This window comes from Haplochromis burtoni, unplaced genomic scaffold (assembly GCF_018398535.1).
Source record: "Haplochromis burtoni strain Fernald_Lab_line unplaced genomic scaffold, NCSU_Asbu1 Contig_200, whole genome shotgun sequence".
NCBI lineage: Eukaryota > Metazoa > Chordata > Actinopteri > Cichliformes > Cichlidae > Haplochromis > Haplochromis burtoni.
The window spans coordinates 43,066-63,692 of NW_024582561.1; the positions used below are offsets into that span (position 1 = coordinate 43,066).

The 20,627-nt window shown below is 40.0% G+C and overlaps 1 protein-coding gene across 1 annotated transcript in view; it reads right to left on the reverse strand.

Annotated features, from left to right (window-relative positions):
* The window catches only part of LOC102298997 (proliferation and apoptosis adaptor protein 15), a 55,399-nt gene extending 38,754 nt beyond the window's left edge, over positions 1–16,645 (reverse strand). Inside the window, exon 1 of the mRNA XM_005936300.3 lies at positions 16,225–16,645. The gene's annotated coding sequence lies outside the window, so the exon portion shown is untranslated. The remainder of the gene's footprint in view (positions 1–16,224) is intronic.
* Between the last annotated feature and the right edge of the window lie 3,982 nt (positions 16,646–20,627).

The window sequence follows — 20,627 nt, forward strand, 5'->3', positions numbered from 1 at the left end:
TGGGCTGGAGTCCCCAAACAGTCCATTAGAGATTAAACAAGTTGTTCAGTCTATGTTTCAGACTCCAGGCGTGACTCAAAATTTCAAATTACTCTGCTGGCTCGTCTGCCTCCTCTCCTCTTCCCCGCCTCTTTCAGGCTTTCTTTCTATCACTCAGTTCGCTATATTGTTCCATTAGTGGATTAAGCGTGCTGGTACTGGGGAGGAAGATGGGTGCAATTCAGAGAAAATGAAACTCAGTCCATCAACCTGCATCAGGGGAGACGCAAGACTGGGGTACTTTACCTGCCAGCCCTCATCACCTCTTCACATTACTGCTCTATTATAGATTTCTCTAATAAAACAACACAATATATGAATTCACTGCAGAACTCCTGAGTGCAATTCTAGGATTTAGGGTTTCTCATCCGCGTTATTGAGGGAATAACTAACATTTAAATGAGTTGGCAAAGCCAGACTACAGCAGCTACAGAAATATTTAAAATTATGTTGTGCTTGCGACCTGGTAGTTATTGTTGAATACATCATGCTCTGTGAGGGTGGCGATAGATGGGAAATCAGAGGAAATCCACCTTATTGGAAATCTACTAAAAAGTCGTTACGTTAATAAGTCATTATAATTACCACGCATATCACAAGTACACACCCTCCTCTAACTTGTAGCCAACTTAGCAGGCTGTTATCATCCACTGTAATCAGGCAAAAATGCAGGAGACCTCTAGTGGTTTTACAAGGAAATGCATACAATAGCTATTGTTGTAAGCTAGTAAATAGAGCTTTGTGATATGTGCTAACACATGTCCTGTGATCTGGCACATTCAACCCATATCAACTAAATATCACATAAACAAACAAAGAAAAAGTAATGTCATCAAACTTGTGCCCACAGTTGCAAGAGGAAGGTGAAAAATCGTCAACTTATTGCAGAATTTTATTAAGGCAAACAAGTGCTAACACAAACCTAATGCTTTCACTCAGCACACTGAAAAGTCTTTTATTCTGTCTTCCTCTCCTCACTCCTAACCGCCCACTGCAGACAGCAGCACCTTCCTGAGCCTGGTTGTGCCAGAGGCTTCTTCCTGTTAAACGTGAGTTTTTCCTTCCCACAGTCACCAATTTGATTATTGGGCTTTTCTGTATTATTGTAGGGTCTTATAGTAAAAAGCACCTTGAGGTGGCTGCTGTTGTAATTTGGTGCTATATAAATAAAACTGAATTGAATCAGATGAACCTTACTGACACCAATGGAGATATCTGTAGGGCTTAGAAAAAACTAGGAACACTGGAAAGGGTTATTTAAATTCATCATCTGATACAAAATTTCATGAAAAAAGGTGAAGCGCTTGAGCTATCTCAATCTGCACTGACTTATTTGACTGATATTTAAAGTAAAAGTCTTACTTTAAATGGGAACTTTTTTTACAAGCACGATTTTTAAGAAAACTTCTGAATAAAGTAGGTAATTATTTCTTTACTATGTTTAAAAGCTTCATCTTCATCGGCTGTGCTCCCTTTAGTTGTTGGACATAAAGAGCAGCTATGCAGCCATCAAAGCATCCAGAATTACAGTGAAGCAGCTGCTTCAACCCCCTTGATTAAAAAACACATGTTAACTATGATAAGTAGCAGTATTATTATGAAACATTGATAAATAGTCCCTCGGTTACCAAACCGCCTGCTTTAAAGCTCTCAGCTCTTGCTGTAATTATCAGCATCATTGAAATACAACTTTCATCATGGAGACTGCTTGGATTCAATTACTGCTTATGCAATACAACCATTAAAGTTCCATTTGCTCTCCTGCACATGCTTGTTGTCCTCCTAATGTGAGACTAGATGCTGTGTAAGGTCTTTAAAAAGGAACATAGGAGGGTTATTAATCGCCTGTCTCTCATTGGCTGATTGTGTTGATGCTTTCATTCACAGAAACCCAGCAGCAACGACGTGTCTGTGCTTTGCCTTTCCTGCTAATGGTTTAGTAAGATTGACTTTACCGCTCAATAGTTCAACTTCTTTCCAAACGCTGTCTGCCAAGAGCCTGCGCACAGCATGAGCAGCAGTGCATGGCGCTGATGACTAAAAGGGTTGTTTGTAATAATGGAGTGCACAGAGAGTGGAGTGTGAGACAAATATTGAACTGCATGTTGGAGGCCAGCTATAAGGTCACTATGGCTGTGAACTACAAACAGCGAGAGTCCACTTACATGCCAGCTCTGTTTGAAAACTGAATCGTGGAAAATTTTATTGCAGCCAACACATATCAGATGAGTTAGGGGGCAAACTCACCCACTCCTCATTCCTTACATATTGATGCTTGCAAAAAGACCCCTCGGCGTCATCTTTGAACACACTGGTTCGGCATCAGTTTTCAAGGTTGATGCATAGTTAATGTTGGAAAAGAGCATGCTGTAGCACATGAAACTTAGCAAGTAGTTTAAGTACCAAAACCTTCGCTGCCAGCACCGCAGTCTCCTCACTGACAGAGTTCTGACTAACTTGCTAAACACCCATCAAAAATTCCCCCCCTACTGTGAAGTTTATTGGGCCTTATAAAAAAGGCCCGCCATGTCTTGGCTCATGTCAGGCTCACATCTTGGCTCAGTGTATTGAACCGCCAACGCTAAAGGACATCTTGTGCACATCTCTGTGACAACATCTGAAGGCATGGCAACATTTGAGTCCCTGGGCTGTCATCCCAGGGCCTCAAAGTGAAAAGTAAAAAATTACTCTAAACCATTTCACATCCTTTAGTGGCGCGAAAGCAAAGCAGAAACTGATTTTTCTGCAATCAAGAGCATATACAACTAGCAAGATTGCTCAGTTAGTGGGTATAAGTCCTCCGTGAGAAAGAACGTGTAATTGCTTCATTAAATTATATTGCAGCAATTATATTACAAGCAAATACCTGCAGATTTTCTCTAGAGTACCACACAAGGGCAAATATAATATTTACTGTTAGTTGTATTTAAATAAATAATTCACGCAGCGTGTAAGGATATCAACACATTACATTCACTGTCATTACAAACACCTTGCTAGTACTGGGTTGAACCGTCTTCTGCCTTCAGAAGTGCCTCAAGCCTTCATGACATAGATTCAAGAAGCTGCTGCAAACATTCCTCAAAGAATTTCGTCCATGTTGACATGATGGCAAAACACAGTCGCTGCATATTTGTCGGCTGCACATCCATGATGAGAATCTCCCATTCGACCACGTACCAAAGGTGCTTTTTTTTGCTGATGGTAGAGGCCATTTGAGTACAGTGAACTGTGACATGGTGTGTTATCCTGCTGGAAGCAGCCTTTAGAAGATAAGTACACTGTGGTCATAAAGGGATGGACATGGACAGCAACAATTTAGGTAGGCTGTGGTGTTTAAATTATGCTCAGTTGGTAATAACGAGTTCAAAGAGACAGGGAAATATCCTGTCCACCATTACACCACCAGCAGCCTGACCTGTTGACACAAGGCAGGATGGATCCATCCTTTCATGTTGTTTCCTGTTTCCTGGTCTACTCATCAGACCAGGAAACATTTTTCTAATTGTCTATTGGCCAATTTTTTTAAATTGTAGGCTCAGTTTTCTGTTCTTAGCTGACAGGACTGGCACCCAGTGTGGTCTTCTGCTTTAAGGTTTGACATCTTGTGCATTCAGATATGCTCTTGAGGTACTGTTACAGGGCATTCTCCTCTAACCTCTGACATCAACAAAACGTTTTATCACAGAGAACTGCGGAGATGGTTGTGTGGGAAAATCCCAGCAAATCAGCAGTTTCTCAAATATTCAGGCCAGCCCATGTGCCACTAACAAACAAGTCACGTTCAGTTACTTCAAATTAAATCACCTTTCTTCCTTATTCTGATGCTCAGTTTAAACTTCAGCAGGTCGATTTGACCATCTCTGCATGCCTAAATGCATGAATTGCTGCCATGTGATTGGCTAATTATGTTCAGGAGTTGGACAGGAGTACCTAATGATGTGGCCAGTAAGCGATTACAGCAGCTCTGAGGATTAAACTTATTTTCCAGCAGAAGAATGGCAATAAGTTTTGCAAGGTTGTGCATGTAACTGAAAATAAAAAGCCATAGAGATTTATGCAGCTTTCCTTCTTTTAAATGTGAACTTTTCTGTTTCTATGAAAACATTCTTCCAACTAATAAATAAAAATGTCATGTAACTCACCGATTTGAAGAGGTTGTTAAATTTTGAATAAGTGCTGGGATCAGACCAAAACTAAACAACAAGGGCAGATGTGGCTTGCAGGCAGCACGTTGCTCACCTTGTGTTTATTGGCTCCAAAAAGTCGTGAAAAGGTATTACATAAAAGCTTCTAGCCGGGTCTTTGTGTAATGGTACAATGCATTAGTGCAGACTGCAATACCTCGAGCACTAGGTGGACTCACGGGTCCCCAGAGGGTTACATAAACAACGTACCCAGAACAAGTTTGACGCCTGCATCGCATTTTATCGGTCTCATTTGAAGCGGAGAGAAGCTACATCCATATGTACGCGTGTGTGTGCGCATGTACTCTGAATTTTTTATCTCTGCAGCAAGGAGGTTAACCTGATTCCCGAGGCCTTTTCAACCGCACGTGAAGTATGTGCGCGCACAATGAAGAACACATGCATAACAGCTGACAAGGAGACAGAAGAAACAGCAGTAAGGCATTCAGAGACACGTTCGGGGGGCTCTAACTGATTCATTCAGGAGGCGAACATCCTTTTTGAGACGTGGATGGATGATCAGAGTTGAGACAGCTGTGAGCAGGGGAAACAAGTATGTGAAAAATCACGGTATTTAAAAGTAAAGCAGTATTTCAAAATCTTGCGAGAGCATGGAGGCGCATAAAGGCAACATTTGGTTCAGTTTATGCCCAGCTCAGGGCAGGATAAAAGGCGGCTGCAGCTCTGAATCACCTCAATAACACAAAGTGTCTCATCAAGCCGCTCATTGCTCATCAGAGCAACTGTTGTACACCCGTGCTTTCCACCCACGCCACAAGCTTCTTCATCATACAGTTAGACGCACACACACAAAGACCCATCATCATCCAACGAGCAGATGAAGAAGCACAAACATAACAGACCCCCCGACGGCCACTGCCAGCTTCTCTACGCGCCACAGGCTGACTCCTCGTCTGTTGCGAGACAAAAACAAAAACTGTCCATAAAAAAGTTAGCTGCTTGTGACACACATAAACACACAGATGAGCTCATTCAGCTAGGTTACTGTGGTTTAGGAATTGTTTTTTATTGTTATTACTTTCACTTTTACCTTAAATGATGAAATAACCGCAGGTGGGATAAAACAGTGAACCTCTTATTTGCTTTTATTGTCTGTAATATTGTAACACGCGTGTTCTAAAATCTCCTACTTCAGGGGAGTAGTTTGCCATTTTGAGAAATCCATTTATTCACTTTCTTGCCAAGTCGAGAAGACTGATATCAGTTATAAATAGACTATATGAGGTGAATGTGAAGCTACAGCCACAACAACGTTAGCTCAGCACAAAGGCAAGCCTGTTGCCCGACCAAAATTAATATAACTGAGCTCTCATCACGTCTAACGAAACAAGCAACATGTTCTTGTTAAATACAGTACTCTGCAAAAGTCTTGAGCCAGCCCACATTTCTTTATATTTTAGGAAAATGGTGAAACAAGTACAAACATGTAAAAACGACATATGAGGCAAAAACACAGTTTGTACAAATCTAACGAGCTTGAAAGTCAATAGTTGTTAGGTCAAGTTTTATTCTCCAACACAGTCTGAACTCTCTTAGGCAACTTTCTTGTCATTTCTTTAAGTAGTTTTCGGGTATAGTTCTCCAGGCTTCTTGAAGGACATGAAAAGCTCTTCTTTGGATGTTGACTGCCTTCAGATGATCCCACACTGCTTCAGTAATGTCGAGGTTCGAGCTGTGGTGAGGTCACTCCATGGCTGATGGAGTTCCACTGTGTGTTTTTCTATCTGGGAATATTTTCCCTGCATTGGAAGTGTGTTTGGGATCACTGTCACACTGAAAAATGAAGCCAATGTCAATCTGATGGTTTCCAGATGATGCTGTATGGTGGATGAAATTCTTATGGCACTTTTCTATGTTCAAATTTCCATTAATTTTGACGAGATCCTCAGCACTATTAACATCCCAACCATGACTAAGACGCCATCGTGCTTTATAGGTGGTTGTAGACACAGTTTCAAAATTGGAGTCATCACACTGTCAGACCTGTTGCACAGATGTTCAGTCCAGTTCTTGTGTAATTTGACGTTTTTCTCATTCTCAAGTACATGACTTTTAGATACTAATCATGTGCTCTTCATCTGTCTGTCACTTCTCCACTTCTCCAGTTTCTTAGTTTTTTTGTTAGTTTTTTTAAGGACACAAGGAACAAATTGTGTTTTTGTGACATGCTGCTTATAACAAAGTGCCTGAAGATATCATTTAAAAATAACTCTTGGCTAAGTTTTCTCTTATGTGTAGACACAACACTGGTTCAACCTTGAGTTGGGTGCCTTTTTTATGCTTAAATGGTTCATAGGGGAGTAGCAAGCAAATAAACTTTCAGAAAGGCTGGTCAAGAGCACTTTAAAACATTTACAAGACAGTCGGGCTGCTTCAAATAAAATGCAAAGAAGTGAGAGATGGCTCAAGACTTTTGCACAACACTATTAAAATGCATTCGATCAACAGCAGCAATCAGTTAGAAGGTTTGGAACAAGCATCTGCATGTGAGAGAGAGAAGGGTGGAAACGGGTACAACAATACAAGCTGACCTTTGACATAATATCCTGTAACACCTGAAACACACACACACACACACACACACACACACACACACACACGGGAGAGTTGTTTTTGCTTCTCTTCCTCTCCTGCTTCAATCGAATCAAGTCTTATCAAATCCAATCAGACCCACTGAGGCGTTTCATTTGGAGTCAAGCAGCAGAGGAGATTATACACACGGATGAAGAGGAATGGCTTTAATCAGTGTGTGTTTGTGCATACATGCAAAACAGAGGGATAGAGAGCATTTGTGTTTGTGCATGTGTCAGTCTGTGCTGTTGCTGTCTGTGTGACTCTGGCCCGTCTGTGTAGGCTTAGGTGTACTGTGTGTGTGTGTGTGTGTGTGTGTGTGTGTGTGTGTGTGTGTGTGTGTGTGTGTGTGTGTGTGTGTGCAGATCATTTTATCCATTACTGTGGCCACTGTGAAACACTGCCAGTCAGACAGATTGGGCTTATGAAACACTTCCACAGCTGTGTTAAAGCAGAAAAACACCCCTGCTGTGTTTCTCCCTCTCTCCTTTAACAAATAAATAAAGCGATTAACAGAATCACTCTAGTTTAACCAACAATCATGCTGAAATCACACCATCCTGCTACCAAGCCAGCACGTTTCTGCTCCGCCCTAAAAGAGGAAAACTGCGGTGTGTTTTATTTGCATAGCTTCACTTACACAGAGGAGTGCAGAAGAACATTTTCAAAAGTAGCAGCAAGCATTACAAAGTAGCTGTGTAGGCGTCACTTGTAGCACAGCAACCAAACGACCACGCAACCAAGCAGTTGCCAGAGGGATTAAATCTGTGGTGGTTTTTTTTTTTTCTTTAAATTTTTGGCTGCATCGAGAGCGCTTAACATGTGTGACTTTGAAACACATCACAGCACACATACAGATACACAAGGTAAATCTGTCTTTTAGTTTGAATGCATGATTAATGATGGCCAGCTGCTCGCTTCCTCTACTTTTCCCTAATAACATATATACAGGATATCGTGCAAAATTTTAAGGCAAACATCAAAATGACAATCTGTCGAGCACATTAACCTGCAAACACGACAGAACATTAGGATATACTGAAGGCGTGTGGGTGGCTTTGAATGACAAAACCCACGTAACCCACGCGTGATCTGCAATGTATCGAGAATTCAAGAGAGCAGGGAGTAAAAACAGACTACATCTGGTGATGTAATTGGAAATGCGGACTTCCCCTTCAAGGCATCGCATCCTGTTTGCCAAAGAGTGGAGCGGACGGTGCTCGGGGTAAATTTTAAACAATAAACAGTGTTTGACATTTTTTTTAAATCAGCGGGGGTGGTAAACTTGGCTGTGGGTTCCGGTTTCACTCATGACCACTGCTCGGCCATGCTGGCGGTATCACTTTCTATGACCCCAATGACTGAAACAGAGACATCTGACCAAGGTTTCATACTGTTTCAGATGATGTGCAGTTATGAGTAATCTTGGGCTCAAGCATTCATGTTAATACATCAACAACCACCATCTAAAAATTGATGCACAGCAATCACCCCCAGAACGGGAATGACTCTGTCCATCTGCAGCAACCTCGCCCAGAAGGACAATACACCTTTCCACACGACAAACTGGGTGAGCAGCATGACAAATACCTTGGGGTCCTGACCCGGCCTTCAACTTCTCCAGATCCCAGACCCAAGCATCTGTGTTATGCACCAGAAGAAGAGTGACGCATGGAGGCCCCACCCCATTCAAAGAATGGGGTGCTGCTGCAAAACAACACAATCCCAGGTCCATGCCTTGACTTGGCAGAGCTGTCACATCAAGGCATGGACTTGACTATTTCAGCACTCAACGCTCTCTCTTCTACAAGCCTCATACATTTACATAGTGAGGCTTGTGCCTAACCTAACATTCACACACTCTGAACCATGCACATAGCATAAACTCAAGGAAATTTTTTGAAGCCTAGACGAGATGGGAATTGATCCACCAATTTTCCAACTGGCAGATGACCTGCTCTGCCTTGAGAGCCACAGCTGCCATCCATCCAACCATCTGTTTTCTTACTCACTTATTTAGGCTTGAAGGGAGGCTGGAGCCTAACCAAGTGTTTGCAGAGAGAAAACAGTATTTGAAACAGTATTAGGTTTTAATTATTCTTATTGGATTTTAATGTTGTGTCTGTTTTGTATGAAGATAACACGGTTACTTCAATACAGCTGAAAAGAGATTATTGGACTATTACAAATTAAAAGTTTTACCTGCAAGACTTGCAAAATGAAACATGTTGCTTCTACAAACTTGACCTAAAAACCCAACCACATTGAAAAATACAGGAGTTTGCTAGCAGAGTGCAGAATGACTCATTGGTGTTTAGGTGGTAGGCTTCATAAATCCATCCACGATAAATGGAAAGAAATAGTATTTAAGAGAATTACCCAGTTAAATAGTGACATAGATTCAACCTTAATTTGCAGCTGAACTTTGATACTTAACTCGTTAAAAGAAAGTAAAAAATCCTCAAAACTACTTGGATGTGTTTATTTGTTGCAGAAGATTAGTTTGGTTTGGGTTGCAGGCTTCCAGTGCAAATTTTGTTGCATTTTTAAAAAGAAAAAGATTATATTATTTGCTGATTGTATAGACAGAAATATTCCAATTTGGATAGAAAGTGGAATCTGCTCCTAGGGTTTAATCTGTCAGCGGACACCTAAACACAGCTCAGAAAAGTAGGCTGCAGGACGTTGCAAGCTGTAGTGCAGATTACAGGCAGTGATGTAACATGCCATAATACCACTGACCTTCTGTAACTCATAGCTTCCTGGGGAGCCCTGTGTACACATGGTGAAAATAAATAAATCTGCAGCCGAAGGGTGAGAGGCAATGGGAAACAAAAGGCAGGGATAGTCTGACAGTGAAATATATGTTCCCCTCTGTGAACCGGGAGGCATGTCAGAGGATCTCCTGCTGCAGGAAATGATCCCTCCAGAGTGACGGCGAGGCATCTTCGCTGCGAAACACAGGTTGCTTTTCATGATACCCGAGTCTGTACTTTAAGACCACACACGTCTGTGTTTGTTTTCAGCACGATGTGAGCTTAATTACCCAGCATAATGCGTTGACATGCACTGTTGTCAGATCAAGCCTATAGGAGGTTTTCATTAAATAATGAATGTCACCTGTTGTCAGTGTCATCTGCCACTGAGAAACTGAAGGTTAGCCGAGGTTTTTATCTACTTTGTCAGAGACTTTTAATCACTTAAAAATGCAGTTCTTTAACAACTTCTAAATCTAAGCAATAATAAAATAATATAAAATTAAAAAAAAATATAGGATCGTGGAAACTTTAGTAGCAGAGAAAGCTACAATGAGATTTGAAAAAAATAAATGAAATATCCTAAAGTGTGCTCACAAACAAAAATGAAAATGTTAATAATAACTGATAATTGATATATAAGGCTACGTCACGTTCTACCTTCTTATAATTTTTTGAAAATGTTCTCATGTTGTTGCTTCATCACGATCTCAATGGTGGATGGTAAAAGATTAAATGTCAACTTTTGCATTTTTTCTTTGTTTTTTTTAGCAGTTTGTTTTGGTTGTAGTTCAATATCTTGGGTAAAGGATGGGGCTGCCTGCTGTACGAGTGGTTAAAGCGTAGCATTCTTCTTCAAAATGTTTGTATTTGACAGGATCTCATGGACCTATATCTTGTTAATAAATAATAATAAAATACTGAAAAGATATGAAATGTTTAAACTGAGAAAATATGTAATTACATTTTTTTTTATTGTTTTGAGTTTGATGGCAGTATCATGTCTCAAAATTTGAGATAGAACAACCAAAGGCTAGTAAAGTAAATGATACTAAAAGAAACAAGTGCAGGAACGTTTTGCTAATTATGTTAATCGGTCAGTAACATGATTGGGTATAAAAAGAGCATTTTAGAGAGGTGGAGTTTCTCAGATGAAAAAATAGGCAGATGTTCACCAATCTGCAAAAAAAAAAACTATCAGGAAATTTTGTAATAATTCAAGAATGATGTTGCTTAATCAAACATTTTGAAGACTTGGAATATCTCATCATCGGCAGTAGATATCATGATCAAACAAAGTCAAAAATCAATTTTGGATGCCCGTGATCATCAGGCACTCAGGAAGTATTGCAGTGAAAACAGGCATGATTCTGTTTATGACTATTAGTTAAAAGAGGATCCCAGACAGTGATAAACATGGCCCTGTCTCAACTGTTTGAAGATGTGTTAATGCCCTGAAATTGAAAATGGGCTAAAATATGCATTAAATAGTTGTAAATTTCCTCAGTTTATACATTTTCTGTTGGTTCCCTTTCTGCACTGAGAGACACCAACAAAATTCTGAACAAAAATCTAAAGTTTGGCAAACTTAAGGAAACGACTGATGACTAATTAGTGATTGTTCATCAGCAGCTGAAAACACACGATTCGAGTGTGACGAACCACAAAGCTGAAATATACCTGCTCTAAAGGAACTGCAGATGGGCATCTAATTAAATCAGTGCACTCTGTTTTTATTTACATATTAGAGATTCTCCCAACTTTTTTTCAGAACTGGCAGTTAACATTTCTTCGCTCTGCAGGCCTACTTGTTGTTCCTAGAGTATTTAAAAGTAGAATGGGAGGCAGAGCCTTCAGTTTTCAGGCCCCTCTTCTGTGGAACCAGCTTCCAGTTTGGATTCAGGAGACAGACACTATCTCTACTTTTAAGATTAGGCTTAAAACTTTCCTTTTTGCTAAAGCATATAGTTAGGGCTGGACCAGGTGACCCTGAATCCTCCCTTAGTTATGCTGCAATAGGCATGTAGGCTGCTCGGGGGATTCCCATGATGCATTGAGTTTTCTTCTTCAGTCACCTTTCTCACTCAGACATGTGTTAATAGACCTCTCTGCATGAATCATACTAGTTATAAACAGAGATGGGCAGTAACGCGTTACTTGTAACGCATTACTGTAATCCGATTACTTTTTTCAAGTAACGAGTAAAGTAAGGGATTACTATTGCAAAAACGGTAATTAGATTACCGTTACTTTCCCGTAGGAACGCTGCGTTACTGCTGTTACTAAAACCGTGATTTTTTTGCGAGAATGTCTCATGACAGTGACGTAAGCGAGTGCGACGTTCGTGACAACAGCTGTGTGCAGATCAACAATGGATACATATATCGATTGTGGGAGAGAGTATGAGCGTGCAGCGTTTAAAGCGTGGAAGTACTGACCTTACTTTGAGTTTGATTCCATAAAAAGTGACAAAAACATTAGCGTCCGTCGTGCGTGGGAAGAAAACTTCTTTTTACAGCGAAAAAACCCCTAAACTTCCGAGCAAGCACCGAGTGCGCATACGACGTAATGGGAAATTCACAGAGAAACTCGCGGATTCTTCCACTGACCGCGGCACACCTGCACCAGGGTAAACCCTCCGCCTACCCCACTCCTGCTTTACAGGTGAAAATAGAGCAACAGGACCGCTGAGTCTTTGACTTTATTTATTTTCTGCTGTGTTTTACTTGCATCTATTTGAAAGACTGAGTGTAAACACAAAAAATATTTTATTTTATGTGCTGGAATGTGCAGAAAATAGGTTTAAATGTTAAACAATTTCTTCCAGTCAGAGAATGTTGCATATAATTAAATTTTTGCTTGATGCATAAAGTTAAAAGATTAAAACTAATAAAACAAGTTTTAAAAAGAGACTTTTCCATTTGATTACATTTTGTATGATGGATTATGCAGAAAAAACCGTATTTTCACGACCATAAGGCGCACTTAAAAGTCTTAGATTTTCTTCAAAAAGTACGGCGCGCCCTATAGCGCAGTGCGCCCTGTGTGTTGTAAGGAGGACGTAGTAGAGAACACCATGAGAACGCTAAAGGGTGAAGTGTGGGCGCAACCCTGAAAATGGCCATGCGCCTTATGTGTGTGTTAAATACAGTAATGGCACACATAACTGAGACTGCGCCTTTTAGTACAGTGCGTCTTATGGTCGTGAAAATACGGTAGAATTGGGCTGAAAGATCTATCGCTTTATCACCTATTCAGGTTGTAAATCGTGTTTTTAAAAAGTAACTAAGTAACTAAGTAATTAATTACTTTTAAAATAAGTAATCAGTAAAGTAACGGGATTACTTTTTGGGGAAGTAATCAGTAATTAGTTACTGATTACTTTTTTCAAGTAACTTGACCAACACTGTTATAATCTCTGGCTCTCTTTCCACAGCATGTCTTTTATCCTGTCTTCCTTCTCTTCTCCAACCAGTCGCAGCAGATGGTTCTGCTGGAGGTTTCTTCCTGTTTAAAGGGAGTTTTTCCTTCCACTGTCGCCAAAGTGCTTGCTCATAGGGGGTCATTGATTGTTGGGTTTTTCCTGTATGTATTATGTAGGGTCTACCTTACAATATAAAGCCTTTAGGTGACTGTTGTTGTGATTTGGCGCTATATAAATAAAATTAAATTGAATTGAATTGAATTGAACTGAATTGAATTGAACTGAATTGAATAGAATTGAATTGAACATGGATCTTTTTATTAATGTTTGTTGCTATGAGATAAAGCCAAGTTTACTTCTGCAAGAGTATGTGAGGAGGAAATGCACTGCACTTTGTGGTGTCTCGTACCAAATGAAACTAAAAGCGGGGACAGAGGAAATGGATCGGATGTTAGTGAGTCCAGATTTGTCTCAGCAAAGTTTCAATTCCTCATTTCCTGTGGTTTGAGACATACCCATACTCAACGCTGGGCTTTCATATAGCCTAAAATGGAGTGCACATTTGGCTTTCGACTTGTGGTGAAGCAATGTTCTACCAAAAATAACAGGTCCTTTTAACACTTTGGCTGTTAGGCTGTGAGCTGTTGCACAAATGGGTTTGTTAGATTTCTATTGTCTGTAATGTGCGACAACCAACAGCTTGTTGAAAAGGAAATTGCGAAAGTGCATGGAAAAAATAAACAAAATCAAAGAGCATATTGTGCCTTTGGTGTTGATTATTTCAAGCGCCAGTTTAACACTGCTTTTCCCAAATACTGTATTTGTCTCGGTGCCTGCAAACAATCGACCACAAACATTCCCCTGGCGGCGGCAGGAGGAAATCCGAAACCACAAACAGACGCACACACACACATATATAGGAAGTGAACCTGAGAGAGGAAGCACATTTCTGCTGTCCCACTTATTTCTTTTCTCTGTGTGCACAACGACAGATCGATGTATATATGTATCAAAAAAGAGAGGAGACCGGCTCCCAAAAAGCCTAGTCAAGGCTCATACACACAGGCCTCTATTTGTATAACTGTGAGGACCCTTAAGCTCTGTTCATAACCTAAAATTAAGCTTTACCCTCAGGCAAAGTTAAAAAAAAAAAAGTCCTCACAAAGATGTATTATAAGTCCACAGGAATGTTCGACAGCTTGCAAAGATTGGACAGTGTTCAGGGATAAAAATGAGTGGAATGTGACCTAACAGGAAATGGACTGACAGCTGTCACACTGTGCATCTGTTACACGCTAAAGTGCAATGTGCTGTATGAGTATGGCAGATGGGGTCAGAATAAATGGGAATATGCAGTAATTAATAACAAATAGCTAAAATTAGAGCAGAAGCTACATGTCAACAAAGTTAATCAGGATCTACTTGGCTAATTGTTCATGTCATTTTTTAATAAATATGCTAAATACTGTGCCAGCATCTTTACCGTGATGCGTTTCTAACTTTTGACCATAAAAAAATGACTGCTTGAGCTTATGCTAGCAAGCAACGCGACCAATGTCGGGCTTAAGAAGTGGCAAAGGGAAACATAAAATGGGTTTAATTTACATACAGCAATAAATGTTTTAGCTTAAAACAGACTTAAAAGTAAACTGGGAGAACAATTGATGGTAAAATGGCATTAAACCGCAAAAATTGCCTTGTTCTTTTTTTACTTTTTTTGTATCTCTTTATAGTTCTAATTAATCTTTTTGGCTGTTTTTACATATGTCAAACCTCTATCAAAAACAAAACACATTAGTTAAGGGCTGTAGCTAATAATGGTCCCATTATACCTGCTGTTCTTTCCTCTTATGCCAGCACTGATGTAAAGGTTTTATCTGAGTGGAGACAACTTGATAGTTTTATCCCATCGTTCAGAAGAATATTGAAAAAAGCACTCGTTTCCTCAGCACTAAACAGGACAGAGCTGTGCAGACGTCACTTTTGACACAAGAAAAACATAATCAATGCGTCGGTAAAATGGGCCAGCTATAGATTTAAGAACATATTAGAAATTACACATTATGTATTATAAATGTATAAATAACATTATGAATTTAAAAACAATAGTTTAAATTTTGTCACTGGAGCTTTTTGTTTGTGTGAAGTCTTTTACAGTTAAGTAGAAACTGTTGCAAACATTCAAAGAAAAATGCTGGTGTGACATGTGCAAGCCACCTATAGAAAACAGTTGTGTCAGGAAAGGCATCTGGCTAAAAATCTGCCAAATCAAACATGATCCCTTATTCACAAGTTCACAGGGGAATAAGAAGAGTAGCTTAATCGAGATAAGTCTGTTACAGTTGGGGAAGAAGACTTCCGCTCACCCCCACCCATGTGCACGCACAAAGTGTTGGCCATCCACCCAAATTCATTCATAAAAGACCCACCCCTTCCCCATCCGCTCACACACACTCTCAGCCATCCGGGACAGTCACAGGTGGTCACCAGTGCTTTATCATCTGCTCCTCTGGTTTAGAGCCAGAATATTCCAGATCATGTGATCCTCATGAATACAGATCTACTAAACCAACACCACAGACTTTTATCACACAGTATAGCTGGGATTCAGTGGGAGAGTGCACTGTAATCGTCCAGCCTATACAAGGAAAACTGTGGGGATATTCAGCAGGGGTGTAATGAAAAGGACACTAGATACATGAATAGCCTGCCCACAGCCACACTCAATCCAATTAGTTTAATCAATGGTGTATTCAGTGCACTCTTGAGAATGAAACATCCATCCATTTGCCATTTAAAAGTCCATGAATGAGTAAAGGACATACACTTATTTCAATTTTAGCTTCTTAAAAGTGTTTATTTTATTGTTAAGAAACAACTGTGACGAACGCCCCGTGGAATCACTTTTAACTGACCAATGTTGTATGTCCTCCTCACAGGGGTCTCAGGTTTATTTTATAGTTCACAAAAAACAACTCTCATACAGCAGGCTGTGAAGTAGGCGAGTCTCCGACACAGCCTCCATGTAACGGTATGCAATGACAGAAATGAGCCGTGTCCATGAATGGAGAGCGGGATGACGGTCAAATGAATGAAGTACACTCTGGGGGAAATGGGTCTTAAAGCAACAATCCCCCACGGGCGTGTGAGAAAAAGCATGATTTAAAAAAAAAAAAAAGAAAAAAGATGGAGACAGGAAGGGAGAGTTAGAAAGAGATGTACTCACCCCGAGGAGCAAAAATGAGTCAGCTACAGGCAGGGAGAGAGACACAGGGATGGAAGTGATGCGTGAGTCTGCGGGACGATTTTCTCTAAAACGCTAAAACTCGTAGAAAGCAGCCCGACAGAGGCGGCAGACGTGGTGCGAGGAGGGAGGAAAAAAGTCCACCTGGTCAGTCCCGCTTGGTTTCGGTTCACTTTTGTGGTTTTAAGGCGCTCAGTGATGAACTTGAGTGTGATTCATCAGCGTGGCAAAACGCGGCCGCGGTGCCTGGGTTAGACGAACTGTCAGCACGAGTTTGGGGTGTATGATGCTCGTGAGGTGTCACTATGTCCGCTTGCTTCGCTATCCGCCTCTGAAACTGGCTGCTCTAACGTGGAAACGCCTTTTGTCTCTCTCTCTGCCCCCTCCTCTCTCTCTCTCGGTCACGGTTAAGCACGCTGTCTGATTCGCCCTGAGATCGTCTGTTGAAAACAACGCCTCACTCTGTCAATAACACGACGCTATATATGGCATTAATAATACTAATGCTAATACTAGTACTACTACTACTAGTAGTAATAATAATAATTCGATTTTTGAAGGGACTTCAGGGGGCTGTGAAGCTTGAGGATAATCAAATATTAGATTGTGTTCCCTGTAACACACTGTCATCTTATCTTCTTAATGTCTCTTCATTTCCTTTCAATTAATGCTTTTGGGGATAAGTAAGGGACATCTTTAGCTTGCATTTCTTCAGAGCTTCTGGATAGCACTGATTCAGGCATTCCCTCGATGTCAATTTGTTCGCCATTTGCACAAATTTCAAGTATTCGATGTGTGAATGTTGCTTTATCCTTGGCTCAGCACTCTCGTTTAGGGCACTTATCCAGGACCCTAGCTGAGATGTGATGTTCATATGGACAGGCTAACCACTGAAGTCACATTAACACCACTTTAGATTTACCAGCTAACCTGACAAGTCTTTGGACAGCTTCAAACCTGGGAGCTTCTTGCTGTCATGTGACTATTGTGCTAAGCTGTTTTATTGGTTTAGCTTTCTTTTATTGGCTTAGTCATGTAATCAATCTAAAAACACCATTAATGACCCTCAAGCTTCACAGTAGTGATCACTAGTCTCTAATCTTCTTTCCATCCAAATATTTTATGTGTTTTACCTTCTCCTACTTTTAGTTTAGCCCATGGTAATATGGACTGTTATATGTTTAGCACTCACTTAGTCCTCAAAGCACTTTGACACTGCAAGATGAATCCACAGACACGTGCTCAAACCCACACAGATGCATCACTGGGTAACTTGGGGCATTTCTTCAATTGATCTCTTATTAAAATAGGGCCTTTTTGGAGTATAACCCAGAGAAATATTTGTTATGCATGTGGGGTTAATTTAAAGTTAAAGAAACAAACAACCAGCAGGAATAACACGACGAGCACACATTCGTGTTCTCTTTAGTTCTCGGTAAAAGGAGCAGAGTGGGAGCTCCTTCCCATTCTCCATTTTCCCTCTGATTCCACACATACTCTCAGTTCCACACACACATTTTTCGAAGCTGATGTCACTGAGCCGCTATCCGGTCTGCAAATCCCTCCTCCTGTTCCTTTCTCTCTGTCACAAACATCCCCCCCAGCTTCAACTCCATTCTTTTAAAAGTGACAGCGAGCCAACAGAAATTGTGCTTCTGGGTGCTGATCTCTCAAATGAAGTTAAAGCATTCATTAGTTTCTCCCCTCTGGCCTCCGAAAGAAAGGTTTCCCCTTTCACAAGTGGGAAAACAGCTGCAATTATAGAGTTTATGTCTGTATTTCAGATATTTCTGTCACAAAATTGCTTTAAAAACGACCGATGTCTGTTCTTTCAATGGGAATAAAATATTATTTCATTGCTTTCACATTACACATTCTGCAACACAAAGCAACTATGTTAGCGAGATGCATCCATAGATTATAACGAGGCTATTATTTCTCATAGTATTGGAATGATAATTGCATTCAAAGTCAGTCAGAAGTCATCACCATCAGAAACATGGAGATATGTTTAGATTGGTAGTAGATAGTAGCGTCCATGTCTAACACATAGTTACTGTACAGTTGGAACTATTTAACTGCAAACTCTTTTGTAACTCCAAGCTGTAATTTTCATGGCTAATAATTTTCAAGAGAAGCTCTACTGCTCACTAGTGTTTTGACAGTAAAACGGTCCAGCAGTGGAAGCACATAAATGCTATAGGCTCTACAATGCCGAAATAAAAATTACTGTAAGCTGTCAAAGCAAAGTTGGCATGCACTACCATTTTTCCCTTGCTTCCCCACAAAACCTTTTTAGAGATTAAACTTTTGTTGCTGCATAAACGGTTGAAGTAGCCCGTTAACTCCAGCTAGTCCTGCATATGTTATTATGAAAAGAACACAAACCCCCTTTTAAGTGTAAAGTAAGGTAAAGTACGTTTTTTGAGCAGTCTTTGCGACCATCAGGAACTTAGAGTAAAACGTCCAGGCAACTAAAAATAATAACTATGTGTAGTGGAAATACCTTTATATGTGATGTCACATTTCCTGTTTTTTTTAACCATCTTCAGGTTACACCAAGAAAACAAGAATTGCTTCCTGTTAAAAGCTGTTTGAGCCATTCTACACTTCACTTTTCAAAGGTCTTCAGAAGTGCGCGTAGCTGGGTGTGAAGCGCACAGCTGTGTTCATTCTTGCAAAGTGTAACTTAAATCCAAAAACAGGTGCTGTACATCAAATGTCCGACGACTAAACTTTAGATCACTGAAAGAAATCATTCTGCTGGAATAAACTGCTAATGGCCTCTTGAACACACCTCAGAAGTGCGTGAGTGTGTTTTGACATAATTTTGGAATATGTTATGACAGACATGAAAAAAATGCCCCCAAATTTAAAATAAAACACATTTCAAAATATAGAATATAAAAATAACCTTTAAATTACAAAATTTTACAGTGCATCTCGTGATTTTGTTGTGTTGTTATGACTTTGCAGTTGCTCTGTAACTCATGGTGATGCAGATCATCAAATCTTGAGGTTATGAATAACGCTTTTCTTCTCAGGTTTTGACCTCGGGCATTGGAAAAAGTCCCCTTTTTTTACTAATACACAAGCATGTACACATGATCACTCACGAGGGTGCAAAAGAACTGGATTAAGAACGCTGATCTTGGGAAAGTTTCCATTTGCTTTTATTTAAAAATCAGAAAAACTGCTGCAATTCAAAGAACCAAAGCATAACATTTACTGAGGTTAAATGCATTTATATTCTTTGTGATGCTGAGTGATGACAGACTGTAATACTACAGTCTTACTAAACAGAGCTGTAGTTGCATTAAGGCCTCACCGGCTATTATTTGAGTAGTTTTTAAGCTCACTAGGGTGTAATCATGACTATGTTTACATCTTTATTTATTAATAAAAGTGACTATTTAATGCCTGTAAAAAATCATGATGTTCATGACGTCTGACTTAAAAGTTTGGACTGATGAGGAGACAAATTAAAAAGACACATATATTTTATCCTGTTTTGAGCACTTTTTCCAATGACTTCATCGACTTGTTGGCCTTATTGAATGGAAAACACTGGTTTGTCTTTTCTTTTGCAAAGTTTTCTGGAATGAAAGATGAAGATTAAGCTTTATTTTGCTGAAAACGTTGAAAATGATGAATGCCTTCTTATTTCAGATTGCTAAAGATTGTCTTCACTATCAACAACACCCTAAATTGGCATTGATTCAGGGGAAGCATGTGAGTTAGCCCATTACTGTTTCAGTGCACTTCTTTGCTGTCTTTTAAACCCAATGGATGCTTTTTTTAAAACACAGATCAGCTGTACATTTTTTCAAAGTGCATGTAGCCTTGGAATAAACACTTAAGTTAGTGCTGTAAATTCGCCTTGATGCCAACAGCATTAAATTCCTTACACATCAGCAGAACCTCGCTTTCTCACTTAAATATCAGTGACCACAAGACAAGAAAAGAATTGAAAAGTTAAAAATGTTTATTTCAGTGTAATGTTAATTAAATGGGGCAGCATGGTGGTTAGCACTGTTGCCTCACAGCAAGAAGGTCCTGAGTTCAATTCCACGATCAGGCCAGTGTCTTTCTGTGTTGAGTTTGCCTGGGTTTTCTCTGGATACTGTGGCTTCCTCCCACATTTGTGCAATTATTGAGGATAGGTTAATTAGAAAGTATTAGCCCTGTAACAGACTGGCAACCTGTCCAGGGTGTGCCCTGCCTCTCACCCTAAGTCAGCTGGGATAGGCTTAATATTGATTCAATGAACAAAGAAGCAGTTCATGCAAAAACCTGCTAAAGAAAGGAACACTAATAACATACTCGGACGTAAAAACTGAATGTATATTTAAGCAAAACCATGAAATGTTTTGCAAACATATATA